We start from the raw sequence: 17,113 nt of genomic DNA on the forward strand, positions 1-17,113 counted from the left end.
ATTTATATGATTTAATTTAATTTGAACAACCATCCAGTGTAATAGAACTTACATTTCATAGAAACAGAAACTCTGAGAGCCCTAGGCCACATGAAACACAGAGCTTGAAGTTAACTCAAAATAACTGTCTCTATAGCCTTTCCTATGTTAATATAGCAAATAATAATGGCTGCTTTATTTAATAGATAGCTGCTAAGCATTATAAGAGCTATTAGTATAAGAAGAAGACATTTTTTAATACAAAACATGTGTCTGTGTATATGGTGAGTGGAAGTAATGAAGAAGATGAAGATAATGAACAAATCCAAGATGTTTGAGATACTGCTTTTTGTCAAGTTAAGAAAACTCTAATTTTCTTAATATTTCTTCAGTGTGGTACTTAACTCTTTTAATGTAAAGAGTTAAATAACCAAATCATGAAGTTTAATTGAGAAGTGTCAACATAAGTACGTGTAATTATTGTAGGCCAATGATAGAGTCCAACTACACAATATATCTAAATAGAAAAATAAGTCATTCACAGAATACAGTTTAAATATAAGTAAAGATGTATTCTGGTAATTTTTCTAATTTATTATGATAATCAAAATATATCTGGAAATTTATGAGTGAATAAATATAGGTTTCAGATTGTAAAAGGGTTTTCAATTTGCAAAATTTCTTCTTATGCATATAAAGTCTCTCTCTCTCTCTTTTTTTTTTTGTCCAGCCATGCAACACTCTCATAGTCAGAATTATCTTGAGGAGAATTTGAGAGCATTGTATTATCAGTATTCTTTTGTCTGAAACAAAATCACATTAATTACTTGGGGGGAGGCTAGTGGGGCAATGATACAATAAGAATGATGGAAGATAAGGGTTCAATTCTATCTTTAACACAGTGTCATGTTTCAGCATTAGCATTATGGTTGCTCAGTTTCTTCAGAAAACCACTTATGAAGAAGTACAAACCATAGTTAAAGAGTTACTGGATTATACAGAGAAGTACAAGAGCTTCAAGCTACATGAGTCACCTTCAAAATGCTTTTGCCAGTTGGAATGTGAATCTTCTCTCTCTCTTTTAAACTAAATTGCAAACAAAAGATGTTATAAGGATGGGTTATTAAATAAATTGGTAGGAGAATATAAAGCAGCAATATGTACATGATTCATATTCAATATGTAATCTTTACACATTTATAAATTTACAGTTTATCAGTTCATCTCTGGGGCCTTTCAAACCAAACATTCAAGAGAATAAATTTTATAGCCTAGGGCAGGGTATAGTCAATTTGTTAACTTCAGGTGGTTGCTCTGCTTTTGTCACTATGATACTATTGTCTGACATCTTTTTATAAAAGTTCCTGAGAAATTAAAGCACTAATTTTAAAAAGTTTCTTAGAGAATGTGTAAAAGAAGAAAGAAGTGAATATTATTATGGGCCCTTTTCCCAGTTAGTAGATAATTTTGGGAATTACTAGTGTGTCTTATGAAGTATGTCTGTCTTGTGATTTAGCAAATTCTTTAAAAACACTAACATAATCTTTCTATCTACCTATATCTATCTATCTATCTATCTATCTATCTATCTATCTATCTATCTATCTATCTATCATCTATCTATCTATCATCTAGGTAACTACTTGATGAATTATTCTCATGCCAAACAATTTAAAATACAAATGAGTTAGTTTTTCTTCTTTATTTATAATATTTTTACTCCATCTTCTTGGGGTTAAAACCAACCTTTTTTTTTTTTTTTTGTATTTTTCTGAAGCTGGAAACGGGGAGAGACAGTCAGACAGACTCTGGCATGCACCCGACCGGGATCCACCCGGCACGCCCACCAGGGGTGACGCTCTGCCCACCAGGGGGCGATGCTCTGCCCCTCTGGGGTGTTGCTTCTGTTGTGACCAGAGCCACTCCAGCGCCTGGGGCAGAGGCCAAGGAGCCATCCCCAGCGCCCGAGCCATCTTTGCTCCAATGGAGCCTCGCTGCGGGAGGGGAAGAGAGACAGAGAGGAAGGAGAGGGGGAGGGGTGGAGAAGCAGATGGGCGCTTCTCCTGTGTGCCCTGGCCGGGAATCGAACCCGGGACTTCTGCACGCCAGGCCGACGCTCTACCACTGAGCAAACCGGCCAGGGCCGAAAAACCAACCTTTTATTAGACTGTGTAGATATAGAAAATTATTAGTCTTATTATAAACAGATTTTAAATAAAATACTTCTTTCAGTGGTTAGTCTCATTTTATAATGATTTTTTCTTATTTCTATTTCAAAAGATAAAAATTTTATTCCCAAATCTGAAAACATGTTATTTTAAGTTTACAGCATCCCACACATTTACTGCCACCCAAAGATATTTGAAAACTAGCTGAATTGTTACATTTCCATCTGAATATTTGACACTGAATACACATTTCTTCAGAGCTCAATTCTTAAAATAAGTTACCATGGAAACAAAACTAAAAACAATTAAGGAGCAAGGAAAACAAACTATCTATTTATTGATAGATAATTCTCATTAAAATTACCTTGATTTCTTTAGGCCCTGGACATTCTGGTTTATGTTTATTTTAATACCTATGAATTTTATGATACCGAAGCAATCACATAGGACAGGGAAGAATGAAAAATGTATGTCCAACATGTGGGAATTTAGACTTAAAAATCTTAAAAGGCTTTTGCTACAAAGAACCATGTCCAGGAACTATTGAATACAAAGTGGAACATTCTGCACTCAGTTGCCTTTAAAAAAATAATAATTTCTTATCTTTCTTGTTGTTAGGAATACAGAGCACGCATGCTTTCCCTTTAAGTTATTATTTCCTCCTACAGAGGACTATGTTCTTAGAGCTTATTTGTAATAACCAAGGAATGGCTGACAAACATGGATTTTCTGACTCTTGTAATATATATAAATAACACAGCAAGACACAAGTGCTTCATATTAAACAAAAAAAGATGGTGCAGATTACAATGTTATAATCCATATTTCAAATCCTGAGCAGATCTGTGCAAAGAATACAGAGAATCCAGTGGCAATGAATAAGAGGTAAGTCATTTCTCCTTGCCATTGTCTTTGAAGAAGAGTATTTTCCAATTTTGAAGACAGGCCTTTCTAACAAAACATCCTCTGAGAACACAATGCTTTATTACATGAAATTAAAGTGAATATTTGAATTACAAAATATTTTTTTATCCATCTGAGTGACAATTATGGTCTCAGTGAACCCATCACGGTATGGAAATGTCAGTGCCATGAAATGTTAATGACTCACCTTCTTCAGGGTTAGATTAGTTAGACCAGTAGTAAATGGCATTGAAATGCACAGTCAAGTAAGCAAAGCATAATAAACAGAGAGCACTGGAGACAGAGAGCAGGTAATAGCTCAGGCATGAGGATGGCATTTGGGTGTTCATCAGGGCTATTAGGGAGGGTATCTGATAGGTGTGAACATAGTCTGTCATTGGGAAACTAGGAATGAGTAACAATGGTAGATCTCAGAGATGAGTTTTCTACTCAAGAATTTGGATTCTATAATTCTCTCCGGAGTGGAAAGCTTTGCAGCAAATGGATAGGCAAGCTCATATTTTGGTTTTCTAGTTAATGCAGGAGAAGTTTATACGTTGAGAGTGGGGTGCTAGCAAGTGGCTGGGGTCTAGGGGTGAGAAATCAATATCCAGAGAGGTAGAAATGAGAAGAGAAATATAAAGCTTCAGTCTCAAGGAATCCAGTTCTTGATATCTTATCAATACAGACTCAGATACCAGGAATAAGGCAAAGATCTGATGCTGGATCTTGAGTGCAGAGCTTGGTGAAGAATTGATTTCGGATTTTAATCATGAAGCTTTAGACGAGAGATGAATGAGCAGCCATGGTGACTAATGTAAATTCTTTTCTTTCATCCATAAACAAACAGAATTGCCCTCATAATTACAGAGCTTCAAGGAAATATTAAGCAGCCTCAACTACTTAGGGAGAAAGGACTAAGGGGCAGCAGTTGGGCTGGTTCTCAACTTATCTAACCTTAGGAGCAACCAAATGGAAACTGAAATGTGAGCTTGGCTACCTCTTTACTGTAGTGTTATCCACTATGGATGAGAATTATAGAATCAGATTTGGGTCGAACATTCAGAGATTTGAAAATCTAACCAATACTCAGGTGGTGAATTTATCCTCTTCTTGAACATTTACAATAAAGTCAATTATGGAGTTACTTTACATGCTAAATTATAACTTACATTCATCCAATTATAAAATATTGAAGGGAAAAATAATTTTCTAACTACTTGCTTCATAATCATAAACCAAAAACTTTATTTGATTCTCAACTAAAGAAACAATAATTTATCAAAGCTGGAGAAAAAGACTTAAAAGCTTAAAAGATAGCATACTACCTTTCCCATGGCACAGTGGATAGAGCGTTGAACTGGGATGCAGAGGAACCAGGTTCAAAACCCCAGGGTCGCTGGCTTGAGTGTGGGATCATAGACATGACCCCATAGGCACTGGCTTGAGTCCAAGGTCACTGGCTTAAACAAGAGATCACTCACTCTGCTGTAGTCCCCTGGGTCAAGGGACATATGGGAAAGCAATTAATGAACAACTATGGAGCCACAACAAAGAATTGCTGCTTCTCATCTCTCTCCCTTTCTGTCTGTCCATTCCTATCTGTCTCTCTCTCTGTCTCTGTCACACACACACACACAAAAAAGATAGCATAGCACCTTTCCTAATTGAGAAAGAACTTTTGGATGATCTTGTACACCCACCAATACCTTCTAAAATTAACTCCTTTGCACTCATGTGCAATCCTGCACCTATAATTCAGTTTACACTATTAAATTTTCTAACTTCTCCTACTTATATAAGACTGAAAAGTTTTGACTACTGATTTTCCTTCCCCACTGGCCCAGCAGTATAGTTGGTCACTTCACAGGCACTTGGAGTATCTGACTAACGTCACAGTAATCTACCCATCATGAATATTCGATGCCTTTAAATATAGTGCTATCTCATCCCTCTCACCATGATATTCTACATGTTACAGGTCCACAAAATAAATGAACCCTAAGTTTTTAAGAAACAATACAGCACATATCCTTGAATTCCAAATTATACAACTTTGGGTTTATCAAATTATAGGTACACTTATGAAACTTCTAGAAAGCGTTCATTCTTGTACAGACCCACTGTTCTGATCATGTCTGCTTGTTTTGAAACAGCTATTCAGTCATGTTGCCAAGAAGAAAATAAGATTGAATGCTTCCATATAAAGGTAAGATACTCACATGTCAACTGATGCTTAGGGCCTTGCTGTGCAACTGTGCTCTGTGGACCAGCAGAATAGCACAAACTGGCAGCTTGTCAGAAATGCAGAATCTGGAGCTCCTTCCCAGACCTGTTAAACAAGACTTTATTTTTACAAGACATCCAGGCATTTATATAGTCATTTAAATTTGAGAAGCATGATTTAGCATAGATATTACTTCATAATAAATATTTAATATTTCAATTACTCTTGTTAAACAACAGAGCACCCCAAAATTTAGTGACTCAAAACAACAATCATTTTATTATCTCATGATTTCTGTGGGTCAGAAATTTAAGAAGGACTCAACTGGGCAGTTCTGTCTCATGATCCTTCATGTGTTTATAGTCCAACAATGGTCGGATCTGGAACTCTAAAGGGCTGAAACACCAGGGGACTCACTCAACATCTCTTTATTCTCATACCACCTCAGTGCCTCTCCAAGCAGTCTCTCTGCTGTTGACATAAGAATGTAAAAAATTCATAGAGAATTTTTATTTTTTAAAATGATTTATTTATTTGTATTTTTCTGAAGTTAGAAGTGGGGAGGCAGTCAGATAGACTCCTGCGTGCACCTGACTGGGATACACCCGGCATGCCCAGCAGGGGGCGATGATCTGCCCATCTGGGGCTGAGGAGCCCTGAGGAGCCACTGCGCCACCTCACCCGCAGGTGTTGTAAAGTACCAAAAGCTACAGAATCGATACTAATATTTTAAGAGGCTTAAAGAACATTTTATTAATTTGGGTTAAGGTGTGCAGAGAAATTTTGTGAATAATCTCTATACTGTGTGATTGGCCTAAAACCAGGATGGCCCTTGGCATTGTATTGTAAATGCAAAGGGAAGGAAAACATGGATTCCCTGACATTCCATCACACTTTTGGGGAAAGGGGTGAATGGCTAGCCAGGTGCAGGAAGAGAAAAGCCAAAATAAACCTTTTCTTATAGTGATGAGCCATTTGTGGGCATATGTCCCCAATGGAAACTACCTCTCCCATATAAATGCATATAGTTAATGTGTGTGACTCTGGACAGAGAGATGGCGGATAAACATTGGAAAATATAGGAATGTCTTTTAATATGTAAAGAGACATCTTTCTATCATTGTGTTGACTTGTAAATCTTGTTTTCTCCAAAATGATGTATGGCTTGCAAATTGAACATGGTCCTATCATGTTAAAGGGCCTATGACTATAACCAATAGTGGTAAAGGGCACCTAATTGCAATTTTTGCTTCTATACTTCCTGCTTACAAAACTATAAAAACTAAGTAGAACAAAGGGCCGGCGCGCTGTCCCTCAGGTTTCTGTCAAAGTTGCTGCTGCTTGGCCAAACTAGACAATAAAGCTTTGGTGTGGAATCGACGGATTTTGTTCATGTCTTCAATGTTTTGAGTCCCTCCAGATTAGGCTTAACAGGGCATTGCTCTGTTGTGGCCGGAGCCATTGTAGCACTTGAGGCAGAGGTCACGGAGCCGTCCTCAGCACCCAGGCCAACTTTGCTCCAGAGGAGCCTTGGCTTCAGGAGGAGAAAAGAGAGATAGAGAGAAAGGAGAGGGGAAAGGGTGGAGAAGCAGATGGGCTCTTCTCCTGTGTGCCCTGGCCAGGAATCGAACCCGGGACTTCCACAGGCCAGGGCTGACTCTCTACTGCTGAGTCGTCAACCAGCCAAAACTGAGAACTTTTAAAAGAATTTATTTAAGCCCAATTGATAATGATACCAAGAACAAAAATCTCAAATGCTTGGGAAAAAGGCAGTTTTGCCGTTTCTTTTATGCATTTGAAATTAAGGAAGTATATAATGAAGATTACATGAAAGTAGGAGAAAGCAAGGTGGGTATTGAATTATGGGTAGTTAACAATATTATGTAGTCTCTTGAAACTTCTGAAAGGCCTAAAAAAGAAGCATTTCAAAGGTGTTAACACAGATGCACAGGAACAATGGACAGGGCTTGCTTAAGACAAAGATAAACTTTTTCCTAAAGAAGTTATATACCTGGGGCATGACTGCTCACCATAATGTACCCGGTTAGGAATTCATGATCAGATCACTCTGAGAGGTTACTTTTGGTTAGATTTATTACAACATCCCTTTTTTGTCCATACTGCCTACACCAGTTTGGACTTCCTTACAGCATGATGGATGTAGCATGCACTGGGTACGAGAACAAACGTCAGAGACTTTCAGGAGTATAGATGTTTCTTTATTGGGCAGTTTAACCTGCACAGGGGCGAATTCCCAGGTGTCTGGAGACACTGCACCCACAAGGAGCTATTTACAAACGGGAATCGCCCCTAGCGCTTACAGCTCAGTCCTTATATATCCTAAGTAAGCAAGCATTATACAGAAGCAAATGTGGTAGTTACCTATTAGCTAAGGGGGTCACACACAGCATAGCAACAGGGGCTGGGTCTAGCTCATTGGCGAATTTCAAACATAAACTTCTGATAAGGGTCTCTGACCAATGGAATGCAAACGTTTGTCTTCCTTTGTTCTCAGACTTACAGGGTCCCTATCATTACCTCCCTGTCTCTGCTTCTACACTCTGGCAATCCCAGCACACTTTCCTGAATCTAACAATTTGATCTTTTCTTGGTCCTTACAATAGCCTCAAGGCAGTTGGACTGTTTACGGCCAAAGTTGTCAAGAATGAGTATTCTAGTGAATAAAGCAGAAACTGTACGGCCTTTTATGACTCAGAAGTTACTTCTGCCATACTCAGCTGGTTGAAACACCATGAAACATTACCATTTTGAAGAGCACAATATATAGACTATACATCTTGATACAAGAACTGCCAATGTCTCATTCGAAAAAAGCTCAGGACAGAAGATATCATTGCAGCAATCTCTGAAATACAGGCTGCCACATTTAATTTAAACCATGTGGCCTTTTCTTTTTCTTTTAAATATACTGCTTACAAAAATGAGGAGATATTTCAAAATGAACATGAAGCAATAAGATATTCCCTAATTTTTGTGAACAGTATAAAAATAAATAAATAGTTGTAAAAGTGATCTGTTCCATGATAAAAGTACGTTTTATGTGTGCTCATTAAAGATTCTAAATATCAACATAAAGTAACCATTTTTTACTAGAGGGAGCACTGCCACGAACCAGCACAGCTAGTAATTCCAGGTCCTGAGTGGGGACAGCGTGGAGTTAAGAAAATAGGCTTAAAGAGAAAAAAAGGTAAGCTCGGGAGAACCCTTTGCAATGCAGAACAGAGCTTGCAAAAGGCATGCCTCCATGCCGCTACCTGCTTTATTTATAGGGCAAAGTGAGGTCATTAGCAAATCAAAAAGATCATTAAAACAAAGTCACATTTCCAGGAATTCTCCCAAGTGCAGAAAATCCCCACCATATATAACATTTTAACTTCACAAAACAAAGGATAAAAAGAAAACAGCCTCTAGTCTCTCTGAGGGACATGGAGGATTGGACAAGTACAAACAATCCTGCACCACAGCTAACATGGAGGTGTGGAGAAAAACAGCCTTTAGCAACTTAACCAAGCAAAGGAGGTGGGGGTTTGGGATGAGTGCAAATACTGTTTCATAGCCAATATGGAGGAGTGTGGGGGAGAACTTAGCCTTTTGCTAAGCCTCAAATTTACAAGAGCTTTGCCACTTGCAGTCTCCCACAGAGCACCAGATAGTATATATTTTCCGAAGGTTGTGCTGAAATGAGTAGTTGTTTGATAATCATTTTTATGACTTCCTCAAGGCTAAATGCAGTGCCACTTCTTCCTTGCTGTTTTCTTCAATCTTTTCAGGGAGATTTTATTTGTATTCTTCTAAATGGCTATTTCTCTATTTCTTTAAACCTATTTCTCCTATTCTCATTGTCTAATTTATGCAAGAAATTAAATAATGTATTATAAGAGTTTCTGGCACATGCTAAATAAGCAAAATTGTATATATTATCATTAATATATATTTATTTATAACATATATATTTTGTACTTCCTTCTCCAGTCTTTCCCTTGGTGAACTTCAATTCTTTCAGAAGGCAGTATTGAATTCCTAGCAGGACATTTTTTTTCTTCTTATTTTATAGTAATTAAAACTAAAGTAAATGATCATGCAGAATTACGTACATCTCATTACCTGACATTTCTGAAGAGTGAACTTTTTCATAAAGAAGAGTTTTGTAGGTAACTTAGTGCTTACTATTTTAAGTTACAAAGTTTTCTTAACCTTAATCCCTTGTCAGTGGAATATTTTCCTCCCTGTATAATATGTCTCTGTAATGTTAAACATAAGTAAATGTTTTTAAGTTAGCTAAGATCTCTATCCTCCTCTACTTCACTTTGTGATATTTATAATCAATCTCAAAATATTACATAACCAATTGTGCAAAAATTGTGTGTATGATCAGACACAACTTTGAGTTGCCATCAGAAACTATGAAAAAATGGATACACTTGCTTGTACTTAATTTAAATGAATACCATACAATATTATAAGGATAAAAAAATTACCTATATTTATAACTGATTATAAAAATATACTTATGATTATTGTGCCAGTTTTGTGGTTTAAATATTCCCTTTTCATACATTTTCTAACTTCTTAAAAATGTTTCTGGAAGGTACAGTTGCCCAAAGTAAAATATTATATAGTCACAATAACTTTTAAGTGAAAATATAGAGCTCTTGTGAGATTTTAAAATATTACTTATATTCCCCCTACCTAAAGATATCAACTTTGGTATCATTCTTTTTATTGTCTTTTTTCTATTTGCAGATTTTTTTTGTGTGTATTTTTTCTGAAGTTGGAAATGGGGAGGCAATCAGACAGACTCCTACATGCGCCCGACTGGGATCCACCTGGCATGCCCACCAGGAGGCGATGCTCTGCCCATCTGGGCCATTGCTCTGTTGCAACCAGAGCCATTCTAGTGCCTGAGGCAGAGGCCACAGAGCCATCCTCAGCGCCGGGCCATCTTTGCTCCAATTGAGCCTTGGCTGCAGGAGGGGAAGAGAGAGACAGAGAGGAAGGAGAGGGGGAGGGGTGGAGAAGTAGATGGGTGCCTCTCCTGTGTGCCCTGGCCGGGAATTGAACCCAGAACTCCTGCACACCAGGGCGACGCTCTACCACTGAGCCAACCGGCCAGGGCCCTATTTGCAGATTTTATTTTGCACATTGTTGTCATCACAGTGAATACAGAGTTTTGATTAGTGATTTAAACATCTTTTTATTAGAAACATACATCTTTTCAAAAACTATTATTTACTTACTACCCCTCTCTGCTGTTCAAACACTTTGTCTCCCAAAACATACATGTTTTCTTTTGCATAATTAAGTTTATTATTTAGAAAATTTATTTGCAATTGTTTCAAAAGCAAATATCCTTAGTTAAAAAATATGAACTTATTTTTTAGAGAAGGAAATTTCATTAATATATATTGCAAAACTGATACATATATGGTAGATAACACTAGGAGACATGTCCAAGATGACAGTAAGTTGAATAAAACCAAAACATAACTGTCAGATATATTGAATATATTCTAGTGACTCTCTGGACTTTTCTTTTGTTCAGTTTCTTGTACTCATTTGTATTCCAAATGTTTGATCACTGGAACAAGTGATCTCTGGGGAAGAGAGATGTTATTTAAAAAGAAAAAAAAACAAAGAATAAAAAAGCAAATTATGCTGTTGCATTTGGCCTCTTTTAAGACACTAAAATCTTTTTAATTTTGAAGAGATACACAATTTTTTTTCCCTCTCTTCTTTACTAATGACTGAATTAACTTTTTCTGTTACTACCATATGTCTTTGATGAGCTGTTTTTCTAATTATAGCTAGAACCCATCAGAAAATATACTAGAGAAATATCTTTGAGGCATCACCACTTATGTGAAATTGGGATTAAATTCAACCACAAAGTAGCAAAAGCAGTGTAAGTTACTTATTTAGATTTGTGGAATTTTTTTGTTGTTGCTGCATCACCCGTGTTGATTAAACTCATTTGAAAAACCATTTGTCGTCTTTCATTTAGTAATGTCTCTCAGTACAAACCAGCTTCCTTTCTCTACACATATGCTACTTGCCTATCCATTGGATACATAGGGCTGCACATGAAAATGCACAATCCTCATCTCCACTCACTATCTCCTGCCTCAATTTCTTCCTCTGCTCAAATCCTTTAGTCTCTTTCTCAGTGCACAAATGAATCCCATCCATTCAGAAGCAGACACTTAATTGTTCTGCATGGTAAAGGCTGGAGGACAATTCTGTTCTTTTCCCTGGGAATATAGGAAAGTTTTTTGGCTCTAATGTTATACAGCACAGAGAAAGCCAGGGGTGTTTTGGGAAAATGGGGATGGAGGAGGATGAAGTGGAAGAATTTGATGTTATTTAAATTACCTCCTTCCTGGACCATTGTGTTTCTGTCCATGTTGACCCCTGAAGACATGCATCTTCCTTATATCACCTTCTTCCCCAATTTTGGACAATACTGAGCTCTCCTTGTAAGGCAGGCCGATATTCCCTATTTATCTGAGGAATTTCGGGGATGTTACTCAGTTTTCAACAGAGAGAGGCAAGGGAGACCCAAGCCTCCTGTAATTACTGTCTTTATGATGAAGAATTTTACTTGGAAAGTCAGGTCAAATAAACATCCAAATTACCTCACTAAGCAACTCAGTTCTTTAAGCAATAATTTAAATGGTTAAAATAACTATATTTTCTATGATTATGAATTGAATCACGTTTGTTTTGTGACTTAAATCTTGTATGGTTCTGGGTGCTGTCACTGAAGAGACGGAGAGCATTTAGAATACATTCTCTTTACCTTATATTTGCAAGTGTGTTGCTATCCTTTTAGTTACTTAATGAACTAGAGTTAATGTTAAAAAAAAAAGAGACTGAATTCACAATATTGTTTAAAATTTACTTTTTCTTTTTTTCAGGGAATTGGTTCTGTTGACTAAAAAACAACCTAAAGCCAACTTTTCTGAAATTTGCCAAACTGGCTGTTGACATAAAAAATCGGCATCAGACCTGTTGAGAAGGAAATGAAGTAGCATGTATGCTGGGCAGGGTAAGAGCCTCTGTTTCCTTAAAACCCACCTCAGCCTTTATTTTTTTATTTTTTTATTTTATTTATTTATTTATTTATTTATTTATTTTGGAAAGGAGAGAGAGAGAGATGGGGGGGAGAGAGAGAGAGAGAGAGAGAGAGAGGAGAGAGACAGAGGGAGAAGGTGGGGAGGAGCTGGAAGCATCAACTCCCATATGTGCCTTGACCAGGCAAGCCCAGAGTTTTGAACCGGCGACCTCAGCATTTCCAGGTCGACGCTTTATCCACTGTGCCACCACAGGTCAGGCCACCTCAGCCTTTAAAGTACTTGATCTTACCATGGGGGAAGAAAAATGAGGGAAGGAAAAAGAAAGTAAAGGGGCTCAAATATGTGGTGATGGAAGGAAAGAACTTTGGGTGGTGAGCATACAATGCAATGATGTATCATAGAAATATACACTTGTAACTTATATAATGTTATTAACCAATATCATCCCCAGTAAATTTAATTTTTAAAAATCTTGTAATTCTTAAATAAAGGTGATTGTGGCATATAATGAATCTAAGAAAGTAATGATCATTTATCAAGTTTTGGTATTCAGTTATGCTAACATCTAAAAAATGAATTAGAATTTTTTTCCTTTTAAATTTTCTGAAATATATTGAATAATATTGGCACTTACTGTTCTGTGGAGGTTTGAAAGAACTTGTCTGTGAAGTGAGCAGAGATGAAGACAGAAACATGTGACAGGTTTTCCCATGGATTTCTTTGAACATTTTTGCAGTCAATTCTCATTACTCGTGAATTCTATACTTGCTAAAACGTTCTTTTAACCCTCAAACCAATACTCATAGCACTTCCATGGTCATGCTCAGCCTTGGGCATGCTCAGAGCAGGGGGCCATGGGAGCTGCCTGATGTGCATGGTCCCAGCGGAGGTAGAACCAAGTGGAGCTCTGCCTTGTGTTAGTTCTCATGCTGTAAAAAAAAAAAAGTGCTTATTTTATGGGCTATTTAGCGCCACATTTTTGTACTTTTTGTTGATGATTTATTAGCTGTTTGAAATGTCCCCAAGGGTAGTGCTGAAGTGCTGTCTAGTGTTCTAAGCATAAGAAGACTATGATGTACCCTAAGGAGAATACACGTTTTTTGGATAAACTTTGTTCATGCATGAGTGACAGTGCTGGTGGCTGTGAATTCAATGTGAATAAATCACCCATATATATTAAGTAAGGTGTCTTTAAACAGAAAGATACATAAAACTAGCTTATGTCTTGATCTATTGACAGAAATGTGCCCAGAGACTAGAAGCAGCTGAACTCTGCGTTTCCCCTGGAACCGATGATGCAGTATTCACAGTTTTATATAACAACTGTGAATAATGAAAATGTACTCATTTTTTGTCAAGGTTTTAAGCATACACTTTTCTTTAAAAAGTCTCCTTCATCAGCACTGTCTCATTTAGGAATATAGAATTCTACATGATAATATTATTTTATAATTAAAAACATCAGCTATACAATTATACTTCCTTTTTCCCCATGTATTTGTGCTTTCTTCTTTAATTAATTAGTTTTGAAAAGGACTATTATTGGTCTTTTCCAAAACAAAATTCTTGGGCTTATTTATCAATTCTACTGTGTTTCTGCTTTTAATTTTATTAATCCTTTCAAGTTTGTTTAGTTGCTTTTATCTAAATTATTTTAGTTGACTTCTTAGTTTATACTCATTCTTTTAAAATAAATTTAACAATAATTATTTTATTTGAACTATCACTTCTTTTATATACTATATTTCATTCTTTGTTTTTATATTGATTTAATTCTCTTTTGAGTAATTCTCCTAATGCTTTCAAGAATGGTGTATAGATTGTATACATTTGAGTTGTGTGTCCTAGAAAGTTTTCTGCTTTTATAATTGCTCGTTGTATGATACCGTCCAGTGATGATTGCAATGGCGCTGTGTAGAAGACAATAAATAGTAGGAAAAGTTTTTCATCTACCTGAAATACCTGTATTTTTATACTTTCTTTCATCAATTTTCTTCTCCTTATTTATTGCTCTTTGAAAATTGATATTCCCAATAAATCTATTCTTGGCCTTTTCCTTTCTTATTTTACACATACTCTTAGAGCTGGTTAACCATCCAGCAAGGAATCACTCTCCTCTTCCATATTGTAGATTAGTTGCTGGGTCATGAATTACATTTTTTGTCTCTCTTGCAACTAGGTAGGGCCATCTTATAGAGTTCTGGTCAGAAGTGATTTATGCTATTTCTAGGCCTGACACATAAAAATCTTCTGGCCAAAGCACTCCTAGTCCAAAGGCAATGTTCAAAGCCATAGGTTGAAGATGACAAAGCCTCTGTCAGCCTAGTTTCTAAAATTACTGCTTAGAGGCAATAATCTTCCCTTCTCAATAGGACTTTATTGAGAAAGACTTTATTAAGCCACTGAGAACCTGCTAGGTACTTAACTAGTGTACACACTCTTTCTTACCAGTCTCAACCTGATGCAACTTACCACTGAGCTCTCTATCCTCTGTTCATTCTTCTTCTTTCCCAAGTCCTTAATCTTTAGTGCCAACTGCTTAGAGAAAAGCTTCATGAGGATCCCTAATAGTTGTCTTAATTCATCACTGAACTCTTTGATTTCCTGTTTCAGCTGCCCTCTTCAAACTTGTATTTTTGTTCTCCTGATTATCAATTTCAGTAAGTGGTCCTATCATCAACCCAGTGTTTTATATCATTCTAGATTCTTTGTCTCATCTTAGCCCCTGACTCTAATCTAATTACTTTTTAAAAATCATGTCAATTCTAAATCTCAGTAGCTCTTAAATCTACAAAACCACTCATTTGGGTCAAGCCTCTTTATTTACTAACTAAAATTTTTGATAATCTTCAATTTTTTTGTGACAGAGACTGAGAGAGATAGAGACAGAGAGAGGAACAGATAGGGACAGACAGGCAGAAAGGAGAGAGAGATGATAAGCATCAGTTCTAGGCTGCAGCACCTTAGTTGTTCATTGATTGCTTTCTCATATGTACCTTGACCCAGGGCCACAGCAGAGCGGGCGACCCCTTGCTGAAGCCAGTGACCTTAGGCTCAAGCCAGCAACTTTTGGGCTCAAGCCAGTGACCATGAGGTCACATCTATGTTCCTATGCTCAAACCAACGACCATGCGCTCAAGCTGGTGGCTTTGGGGTTTCACACCTGGGTCCTCTGCATCCTAGTTTGATGCTCTATCTACTGCACCAGCACCTGGTCAGGCTAACCTTCAAATATCTTAATATCATTTTCAAAATATGTCATTCTCTCTCACCTCTAAGATTCTTTACATATGAAAATCAATAATTCTACAATGCTCTTGCTCTTCATTTGTTTCCAACTAACTTCCTCAAAAGCATCATATATATACTTCTCTTACAACTTCTGTTATAATGCATTATTATTATTTAATTATTTGACTCTCTATCTAGATTGTGAGTCCCTCAAGCAGAAAGACTACCTTATTCATAAACACACAATTATTTGTGTGTACATATTTATGGATAGAGAAATGTTAAATACATAAGTATAATAGTAATATTATTGTAATTTATATAATAAATGACAGAGACAAATGTTTCTTAAATTGATATCTGAAAACTGTAATAACAATAGCAAGACAATAAAACTCTCCTTTGTATTTTGTTGAGATAAACATAAAAACAATAATATGGTCTGTCTCCCTTTATGTTCTTTAAGAGATATTAAAATATTGTGATACTTGAGTAAGGTCAAATAGAGAAGCTTTTATTAGAATATGTTACTAAAAATAACTTTTTTGGTCTGTTAGTTTGCCAAGGATAGAGCAATGAAAGATGCAATTCTCTTTTTTTACTGTTTTTCTCCTAATAGCAAACAAATAAATAAGTGTAGAATAAAGTCATAAAAAATAACTGCTTCCTTTCCTGTTGTAGAACCGGCTTATGAACTACACCTGCTCTAGACAGGTAATGCCAACCAGCAAGATCACTCCATGCTGCGCACTGCCTGTGCCATTCCGAGGGGAATGCATCATCAACTCAGAAAATGACAATAAAACTGATCTTTCATCCTTGTCACTCAGCAGGTTTATGGAGGACCAATTTGTACGCAAACCATCCACTGACAAGCAAGAAGGTTTCCTACATGAGTGATATAGACTTTTGTAAAATCTTAATTGTGGAATATTGTACTTATCGAGTCTTTGGAATATTATATTGAGTTGTAAACTTAAAAGATGACAGAGATTAGCCAATGATATAAATAAATGACAAATGGAAACTGTGGCTAAAAGGAGATGTTTCGTGGAGTCCCAAGTTGGGAGCTCCTGTAGAGCTCCAGTTACTTGTTACCATATTGGAATGCAGACTTTGGGTGTTTGGGTCTACTGCATTTAGAGAGAAGTTGGAATTTTAAAAAATTCAGTGGAGGTCAAATGTTTGCAAGCTTTTCTCTAACAAAGAGTCATGCTTAAGAAAGAGCTTCAGATTATATATCTGGTCAGCTTTTTTATTTTAATTCATGTAATGCTACCAAAGTCATGGTATGGCATTTCAAGATTAGAAATATGGGTGGAGTATTAATATCTCTGATGTCTATTCAGAAGTGTATATTAATTTGTGTATAAGATGGAAATATTTCAATATATAATATTAAGATAATATCCCTATGTTGTTAAATATTCTATGGTCATTATATGGAGCAACTAAATTCTAACTAAGTATAAGAATTTGAGTTTTATTTAAAGTCTTTGTAGAGGAATCAT

The 17,113-nt window shown here is 36.4% G+C and overlaps 1 long non-coding RNA gene across 1 annotated transcript; it reads left to right on the top strand.

Annotated features, from left to right (window-relative positions):
* The first annotated feature begins 8,706 nt into the window (after positions 1-8,706).
* Positions 8,707-17,045, top strand: LOC136406019 (uncharacterized). Its single transcript, XR_010751609.1, has 3 exons — positions 8,707-8,817; positions 12,213-12,343; positions 16,284-17,045. It is a non-coding gene; the product is annotated as an uncharacterized lncRNA (long non-coding RNA).
* The last annotated feature ends 68 nt before the right edge of the window (positions 17,046-17,113 follow it).

This window comes from Saccopteryx leptura, chromosome 5 (assembly GCF_036850995.1).
Source record: "Saccopteryx leptura isolate mSacLep1 chromosome 5, mSacLep1_pri_phased_curated, whole genome shotgun sequence".
Taxonomy (NCBI): Eukaryota; Metazoa; Chordata; class Mammalia; order Chiroptera; family Emballonuridae; genus Saccopteryx; species Saccopteryx leptura.